This window comes from Accipiter gentilis, chromosome 23 (assembly GCF_929443795.1).
Source record: "Accipiter gentilis chromosome 23, bAccGen1.1, whole genome shotgun sequence".
Lineage (NCBI taxonomy): Eukaryota > Metazoa > Chordata > Aves > Accipitriformes > Accipitridae > Astur > Astur gentilis.
Window position 1 is genome coordinate 10,309,350 of NC_064902.1, and position 9,175 is coordinate 10,318,524.

General features: G+C 40.7%; 1 protein-coding gene across 1 annotated transcript in view; it reads right to left on the reverse strand.

Moving 5' to 3' along the window:
* Positions 1-8,768, reverse strand: part of ERC2 (ELKS/RAB6-interacting/CAST family member 2) — a 527,385-nt gene extending 518,617 nt beyond the window's left edge. The window contains exon 1 of the mRNA XM_049826970.1: positions 8,519-8,768. The gene's annotated coding sequence lies outside the window, so the exon portion shown is untranslated. The remainder of the gene's footprint in view (positions 1-8,518) is intronic.
* Positions 8,769-9,175: the final 407 nt, after the last annotated feature.

Consider the following 9,175-nt stretch of genomic DNA (forward strand, 5'->3'; position numbering starts at 1 on the left):
CAGAACCAGGGGTGTTTAAAAGTATTACCCTTTGTTGAAAATATTTAGCACCAGTGTTAACCATGCTAAGAGTTTCAAAGATGTAGAGTAAGATACCTCAGTTTTACTTGATCAAAGTTCACAGTCCTGAGCTCACTGTGTCATTGTTTTGCTATCCAACTGCGCTCTCTGCAACTTTTAACACTAATATCCTATTTTTTGCTGGGGGAGGGGGATGTGGGTGATGTGGATCACAAGTAATACGGGATAGAAACACATACATTCCAAAACACTGCCTGCAGCTTTTTGGTTTTTTTAGTCTTCTCAACTTCCCTGTACCACAATGACCTTCTCAGGATACACAGATGTTTCTAAAGGCTTGACAAGCTTTTGTCTTTGCAGAGAAAGAATTACTAACACTTTAGTCTTTGCAGGTATGCAGGTCTTGTGTGCTAAATTCTGTATCCTAGTCTGTATTCATTGTGCCTTCCATCCTGCAATTGTTAATCACTTGCCTCTTATTTCTTTCTCAACACAAAAAATCTCATTTATCAATGTAAGCCTGCACTTACAAACTCCAGTCTTTTGTGGAGAATTATCCTAAGGCACCTGGTTAGCCAGACAAACAGTATTTTTAGTTTAATGACAACTAAACAACAATAAAAAATTTAATGTCTTAACTTTTTACTAAAATAATCTCCTTTAGGGAAAAACATTAAAATGTAAAAGTATACACCATTCTTCAGGATTACTTCAAAATTATGCCTAATGAGTAGCACAATTTTGTTTTTCTTTTGCCAAAATTTACCTAACTTGAATGACTATTTAACAGTTTACAGAAATACTGTCTTTGTTATAGATTGAATTATGTTTTTCAAATAAGGCATCAAAGGTAGAATACTGAAAAAACTTGTTACACATGTTCATGCAAAAGCAAACATCTATATTGTCAACATTCATACCAACAGTCTTTGAAACATAAGGCTGTTTACCTGAGAACACATACATACATTAAACACATATTAAAGACTGGAATTACTTCTCTTAAGAATAAAACCTAAGAACTGAAAATAATGTAAAAGGAAATTGACTGAATTTATAATTAGACCTGTAAATTTGTCTATTTTCACATTAAGTATGTTTAAGAATATTCTGTCATCTACATTAATAACACTTGTCATTTTCAGATGCATTTGAAAATTATAAGTCTACCTTAGAAATAATCAGAAATACTTCTACACAACAGAGTATTTTCAATTGAATTCACTAAGGGTACTCACACAAATGTTATTAAATACAGGCTTATATATTTGCAGGATAAAGCTATATTTTTCTTTTTTGCTACAAAGCTTCCATTCTCATAAGAAAGCAACAGAATAACCATAGGATCAGTTACCTATGTAACTTCCAGCATTTTCTTAAAATACTGAAATATTTGGATATTTACAATTTAGCAAGCCTAACTATCCACTGTGCATTTTACCCTTTTTGGATTCAAGCGTAGTAATATACAAACTCAATTATAAAACAAAAAGCATACATTTGTGCATTCAGCATGCTTCGAAGCCATCAGAATTCAAAACAAGCAGAACATCTCTCCTCTGTTCTCTTCACTAGGGTTTAAGGGTATGCACATGTTTTAGGATCATGCCAAAAAAAAAAAAAAAAAAAAAAAAGAAAGAAAGAAAGAAACTGGCTGTGCCTCAGCCACAGTAGATCAGAAGTTCTCCAAGGAACTTACAAGCTCTCTTAAGTGACAAGTGGACAAGTGATTTAGTAGATTACCTCTCAATCCAGCACAGAATCAACACCATGGAACCATTAGAAAGCACTGCACTTCTGGAATTACCTCTTTTAAAATTTATTTATTCACAGAAAATGTTGAAAAGAGTTTCCCAACCACTTGGTTGTTGGTTATTAACAACTTCATAGCACAACCCAGTCTTCCACCTTTGCGCTGACACTGAACCTATCTTAGCTAAGCATAATCATGCCAATTCACAAGTGCAAATTTTAAGTCCTTCCAGGCATCCAACATCAACATTTGACATTGATGACAGATGTTATTGTAACTGCTTTCCTTAAGGAAAAACAAATTGTCTGAGCAGATTTAAAATGAGGTCTGTGAAAAATATATAAATGAAAACCAAGGTACATCATGATAGCCAATGCTTAGCCATCAAAAATAAGCATGCTTTACACAGCAAACTGTCTTCCAGAGAAGCACGTGAGAATACTCATTTCTTGCACTATTGCTTGACTTCTGTCAACGAAAAGAACTATGCTCCATAATGTCATATTTGTTCACTAATCTGAATTGTTCAAAGAACTTAAGTGGTAAGAACCATATTTCAGCAACAATGTATTTTGAGGAAAAGAGTGCACTACAGAAAACTGTTTAAGCCAAAGTCCACATTGTCACAGAAATAACACAGGCCTATGCTGTTTTATAAAGTTATTAGATTCCAACATTGCACATACCACAGACATAATGTGATATGTATCTTAACAGATTACCTGTAAATTAATTTTACCAACCATAAAAAGTGCTTAGTTAACAATACTGAAAACTGAAGAAGCATCAGCACAATCTCCAACAGGATTCAACTCATATTTGACAAAGAAATCAATTCCTGAGAACTCAAGTATTGTGGTCTCCAAGTCCATTCAACTTGTTATTTTTGCAATAAGACAACCCAAATGGATGCCAGGTAGTGTAGCCACGAGTACAGACACAGTAGGAATTGGAATGAAGTCACCAGCGTGTTTTGTTAGCCTCTCAGTCAGTAGAATAGTATGGATAGCCAGTAAATCAGCATTCATCGCAAGTGATCTGAGCTATTTACTTGGAAGAAAACTGTCCCACATATTACCAATGCTCTGTGCAACATGTGATCTGTTGGACTAAATTCAGGACTGGCAGAGACTTCTGTTACATTTCTTTCACTTCCTTTGAAATAAATTGCACATTATATCCAGCTAGGAAATCATTATAGACGTCGCTTTCTTTAGTGACTTCCCACCTCAACTCCACAGTTACCCCAGTTACTACAGCACATCATTTTTACACGTACCTATATCATTTATCTTGCACTGATCGTTTTACTCCTTTCCCTGTTTCATGGCATTTCCCACACAATTTGAGATAATTTTTTTTTAAGTGATTTAACCTTAAAATAAATCTCTCTGAATTTTCAATTTCTGTAGAATTTAGCTGCTGGATTTACATCTGCACTGTGACTTCAGTTAGAGAGATAGATTAATAAGCATACAAGCAGTGAGAAGCTTAAAAAAAAAAAAAAAGACAGTATTTCTTGACAGTGGGATACTTTAACCAAATAAAAAGTACATTGGTCATTAAGGAAGCCACGTGTTAACTAGTCCAAAGCCTTTCCAGTGAGTGCCAGTCTGCAAGAGTGAGTTTCTAGGATAGTCTAGAAAAGATAGACTAGAAAGCTGCTATCCCCTTTAAAAACCCAGAAGCTTAGACTTTGCTAAACATCCAAAACAAAGGCTCCCACACATCCAATCACAACTTTAAACTCTGAGGTATACCTCCAATTCTTAGACACGTTCCATCCGCCATCTAAAAGCACAGAAATTCTGACACTATAGTTCTCCCTCATTATTCTCATTACAAATTAAAGATCGTAGTGATACAACTTTCTGAACACGTAAACTGTCCGTATACTTCTAATATCATGAAGGAATTCCAGGTTTCTGTGAACAAAAATGGTGCAACAGTAGCAGAGCCTTATCCAGAGAAGTGCTAACACATCTTTGCTACTGTTCTCTCCTTCGTCAGAGCTCAGCACCTGACAGTTTCTGAAAGAAGTTGAGGTTGGTGCTCCTAATTGTTACAACTACTCCAAAACAAAATCTGGCTATTTAAGATATTCCAAAGCTGGGCATTGCTAAAGCTACTATCACTTCATGAATCATAAGAATTCCCTGAGATCAATAGCCAAGAAAGCAACAACAGAACTTAAATACTACACTACCAGTGTTAATTCAAAGACATTTACCTTTTTTAACACAAACAAACATTGGGTATCTATGCTTATAAATTTTCTTGGACCCCACAAAAACTGTTCTCCAAGGAAATAGGGAAATACTTATTATTTTTGTCGCACCTTACATATAAGCAGTAACAAATCATCATAAACCCATCCCACTTTATTTCAAAAAGACTGTTTCTTTATAAAAGGCATTATGTGACCAAAAAAGTGACCAATTAAAAAATTAAGTGCTCCAGAAAAAGATTTAACTGATGTTTCTGCTGATTTGCCTTTGCATTTTCTTCTAAGTATCACCCAGGAGAAGCAGCACTATCCAGTTCACTTAGAGAATTTTGTTTCTGAGCTTTCCCTTGATCAACTATTATCCTCAAGAAGAAATTATAAACCCATTTTGCTTTAAAGTAACTCTTGCCCTTTTACCAGGACTTTGTAGAAAATACAAGCTAGTATTAATGTTGCAAAATAAACAAGTTGAGGCAACCTCATCATTGCTACGCACATATAAGATCACTCAAAACCTAAAACTTACATTGTAAAAATATTTTAAAGCAATCCTAAAACTGAAAAACACAAATATAATCTCACAAATACAAGAACAGTCAGTTTACCAAAAAAATTCAGTATCACAGTAGTATTTCCTAGGTGGATCTGACTAACCATCTCCATATATGTATTCCAGGCATCTTACAAACTAAATTAAACTGAGAAGATAACAAATCCATCATAATGGATAAAAATATAATAAACACCGTAAGAGATACAGGTGGGAGAATACATGTTGTCTTTGAAAGTAATACACAGGCTGGTTGCCTCACCCTCTTGGAGGTGTGAACCCACTCTTTTCTGTTAGTCATCCTTCAAAGCTCTGCAAGAATCATCTTTCCAAAGGAAGATCACCTTGAGCATTCTTTTCAAAAACATGCATGCTGAATAGCTAATTCTCTAAATATCAGGTATATTTGACATATATTTGACATGAGGGCTGAATGTGCTCACTTGACATCTGGCTGCTAAGAATATGGGCCACCCCTTCCCCTGCCACTTTTCTACAGTCTTCTAAGCAGGCAAGAAACAGGAGAGGCAACTGGCATGCATAATGGTATCTTACGCTACCATTCATCAGAATTTGACCACCAGTAGGTTAGGGGAGTTGAAGAACCACCCACAGAATACATGAGATGGTGAGATGGGTCTCCTCCAAATGTAGCTTAACCACAGGAGAGAGCATCACAGGTATAATGAGGCATTCAAACAGGAACAGAAGGTGAAAGGAGGTCAATGTTCAGGAAGAGACATTGACCAGAGACACAATTTCTAAGGCAAGGAACTCCATTTTGCACAGTAAAGTGGGAAAGAACAAAAGATGCCTCTGCATGCCAGCTTTTTCCTTCATGCTTGGGAAGGAGGGAAACCATTTCAGTAAACTGAATACTCTACCTACTGGAAAAAGGGATGCATTTTAGTTCAAGGCAGAAGACGCTTTCTATTCAAAAAACTCATCTTCATGGTACAGGAAGCAAAAAACCAACACAATTTGAAAGTCAAAGCATGTGATCTCAATGCCAGAGTGAGGAAGGAACATAAGACAGTATCATCTTCCACATTCAGGAATATCAGCTTAGGTGCCCCACCAACTGAGCAGGATTAAAATAGGAGCTATTTAAAAAGATACCAGCAGCCAAGCCTCCTCCAAACCTGTCTAAACACACTTTCTCCAACACAGAAACAACCTTTCAACCCTCAGCACTACCCTTCAAAATTATTTACTCCAACTGTTTTCTGGAGTTAGTATTTTTACCATCTACTCTCTCAAGTAAACAAATGACATTTCTGAGAGAATGACGTAGAGGACAGTTTACATACTCGCTGCATTATCTCCTTCCCTTTGCATCTGAAATTTTAGTGATGATTAAAAAAAAGTCTATTTGAAGACATAGTAAAAATGAGCTAGCACTAAAAAAAACAACAAATGAGAAATCGCTCGGTTCTTAACTGAAGATGTACCCCGCCCTGGGTGCACTTGTAAGAGAGCACAGAGTTTCTCCATAGTTCAAACATCTAGTTTCAACCTGAGCTGTGAAGCCATAGATCTCAGGGACTGCCCTCAATCTCATTAATCCTTTGGAAGAAGAAATTATGTTCCCTTCACTCACCAGACAGAAAGTTACTTCTTCCCCAACCCATCCCCCATTTCCTCTAGGAAAAGTGAAATTGCCAACTCACCTTGATGCCTTTGAAAAATGTTTTACAGAGACCTTTCAAGCAAAAAATACTGAAAGGTTTATTTTGAAGCACTGAAGAGATTTGGAAAGAGTTGTTTTCACACACACTTAGACTGTAAGTTTCTTGCATCAAGAAACCGTAACAAAGCTTTTCCCGCAGAAACATATTCCTTAAGGGAACTGGAGAAACTTACCAGTACACACTCCCCGCGTGCAAAAACGGACCCCAAAAAGGGACCTTTTCCTCTTCATATCCAGGGAAAAGAAGAAACCGTGAAACGCACTGCTCAAGCAGATGAGACCGTGAAGGGACAAGGGCTACCAGAGCCTTCGCTCTTCCACAGAACAGGTAAAGAAAATACCGGCCAGCACTAGCGGCAAAGCAAGACGGCAAACCGCCTGACCCCACGAAGCGACCGCGGGGCACTGAGGAGAAGCGGGTGGTGAAGGAACCTCGCCCGCGCGGGCTGCTGTGAGGAGGAGGACAGCGGCCGCCGGGCTCCGCGAGCGGCGGCAGGCACGCGCCAGCCCCCGCCCTCTCATCGCTAAGCCAGCTGAGGCGTTCCCGCCCCGCCCGCCACGGAAGGAGGGGACGGGGCGGCGCCGCCATCCCGCCTGCAGCGACGGCCGCAGAAAACCGAGCCTGCCCGCCTGCCGCCTCCTCCTCCTCGCGGCAGCCGCCCGCGAGGGCCGGCCCGCGCCGAGGTAGATAGAGGGTGCCGTTCGCCCGAGCAGCGGCAGCAGTGGCGGGGCGAGGGGAAGGGGAGGAGAAGGGGGGGGGGTGTGTGTCTTTTTTATGAGGAGAATGCAAGGAAATCCCCCTGGCATAGGGATTGCTTTAGGGGTCCCCGTAGAGACGCAGGTGGGGGGGAGCCGGGCCAGGAAGGTGGTCGAGCTTCCTTCCTCGCTGACGAGAAGCGAGGCTGGGAGGGCTGGAAAACGACCGACTGTAGGGCCGCAGGAGGTCTCTCCCCGCGCCCTGGAAAGCGCAGCTGAACCAACGCTGTCGAGTTTTACGATTTCCTGAGGTGGGAGGAGAGCGGTAATGGATCTCTATAGCATGCTTCTCCCTCAGAACAGGGCGGCGAGGAGGCTGGCGGGGGTGGGGGCAGGCATGAGACGAGGATCTTTTCCGTCCTCGACTTCGCTACAGGGAAATGAAGTGCCAGCGGAGAAGCGACTTGATGGAGGCGGGGGACCTTCTCCCCCTTCCCCGCCCTTCGAAGGAGGGGGGAGCCGGAGAAGGGCCTGCTCTCGGTGGAGCTGCCGGGAAGGGTTCGCGTACGAGGTGGCCGCCCTGGACATGCACACGGGGGATGGGGGCACAGGAATCGGAAATAAAAACAAATCCCAAACAAACAAATAGTTAAGTGAAACCACTGATTTAAAAAGCCAACCAGAAAACTAACCCTGACAAGTAGGATTTGCCCTCCTCTTGACTGCACTTATTGGCCGTGCTTATTTGCAACGAGCTTGTATCTGCCAATGCAAGTGGTCGGTCGGTGTGTCCATCAAAAGGGAAATATCAGTTCGCCGCTAAGGGAGTAGATTCCCATCCATCCATCACAAGGCTTAGCAGGTAGCCGCCTAGAAATCAATCACACACTAATAAAAAAATATATCTATTCCTTCTCCATCACATTACTACTCTAGTACTCTCAGCAAAATATATATGTACCCTTGATGAATATCCGCATGGTTTTTATCATGTGCATCACTCTTGTCCAACCTAAAATTATCTTTTTAAAAAAAAAAAAAAAAAATCAATCACACAGCATCATAAATGAGGGACCCCAGTAAGTATTCATTAATTATATACTGGCAAAATAATATCCTGTTAGTTTCTGGTTTCCATTTGCTAGCCACTAGAAGGGAACAGAAATCACTCACCTTTTTCCTGACACAATTTTTAAAACACCAAACATTATCCAATATTTAGATATAAAGCTAGGAATTTCCAAAGCTCATCAATTCTATTCTAGAAAACTTTAACAGCAACAAAAATATTTTTAAACACCGGGCACAAAAAAATGAGACTCCTATGGCTGCTTTTAATAGAAATTGCAAGAGAGGTTTCTCGTTGACGATTCTGTAGGGAGAGGCACTCTGTTACCAGAATAAGATGTGCACTTGGTCCCATTTATTACAATGTATTTCTAAAGCAATACAGAAAGCCTGTTCTGCAAATTCATTTCCAGTTTCAGCTACCAGTTATAGAAAGCAATATATAGCAATTTCCTTAATCACAATAAATCTACAGTAATGTATTACAGCCATATTCTTATTTAAGCTTCTCACCTTTCAAATCATTGCATCTGTCTTTCGTCCTCACATGGATTTTACAACATCACGTTTAGCTGACATGTCATTTGCGCGGAGGAAGGAGGCAGCAGGGAGAGCTGGAGCAACCGAACACCTACGAGGTGAGGAAGAGAAGGAACCTGCTGCAGTCGGGGGAGGCTGGTGTGCTCCTGTCCCTCGTCTTTCTGTCCCTCAGCGAGTCTCCCTCAGTCAGCTGCGAGCCTGCCTGTCTGGGTTGCCAGTCCCTGACTCAACATTCCCAGCATTCCCGAGGAGCTGGGGCTTCATCAGTGCTGAGCGGCCTGCCGCCGGGGGCAGCAGCAAGCTCTTAACAGCAGGCAGAGAGCACTGGCAGCAGCAGCACACGTACTGCAAACCTTGGATTTCTCAGAGCGTTTGTCTCTCTCCATTCATTGCAAACCCATGGGTTCCAGTCCCCACCCAGTAAACGTCTGAAAGGAAAGTGTGTTACTCATTGTGAAATAGCCTAAAAATACACCTATGTCTGTGTAAAACTGCAGGGGCAAAATTGCTTTCTTGTCCCTGTTCACCAAAGGCCCAAAATGTTCAAAGCAAAGGTGCTTAAGAACATGGTATCTAAAATCCATTACCTTATGTGTGTACACACACAGGAGAAAAAAAAATAAATCTAAA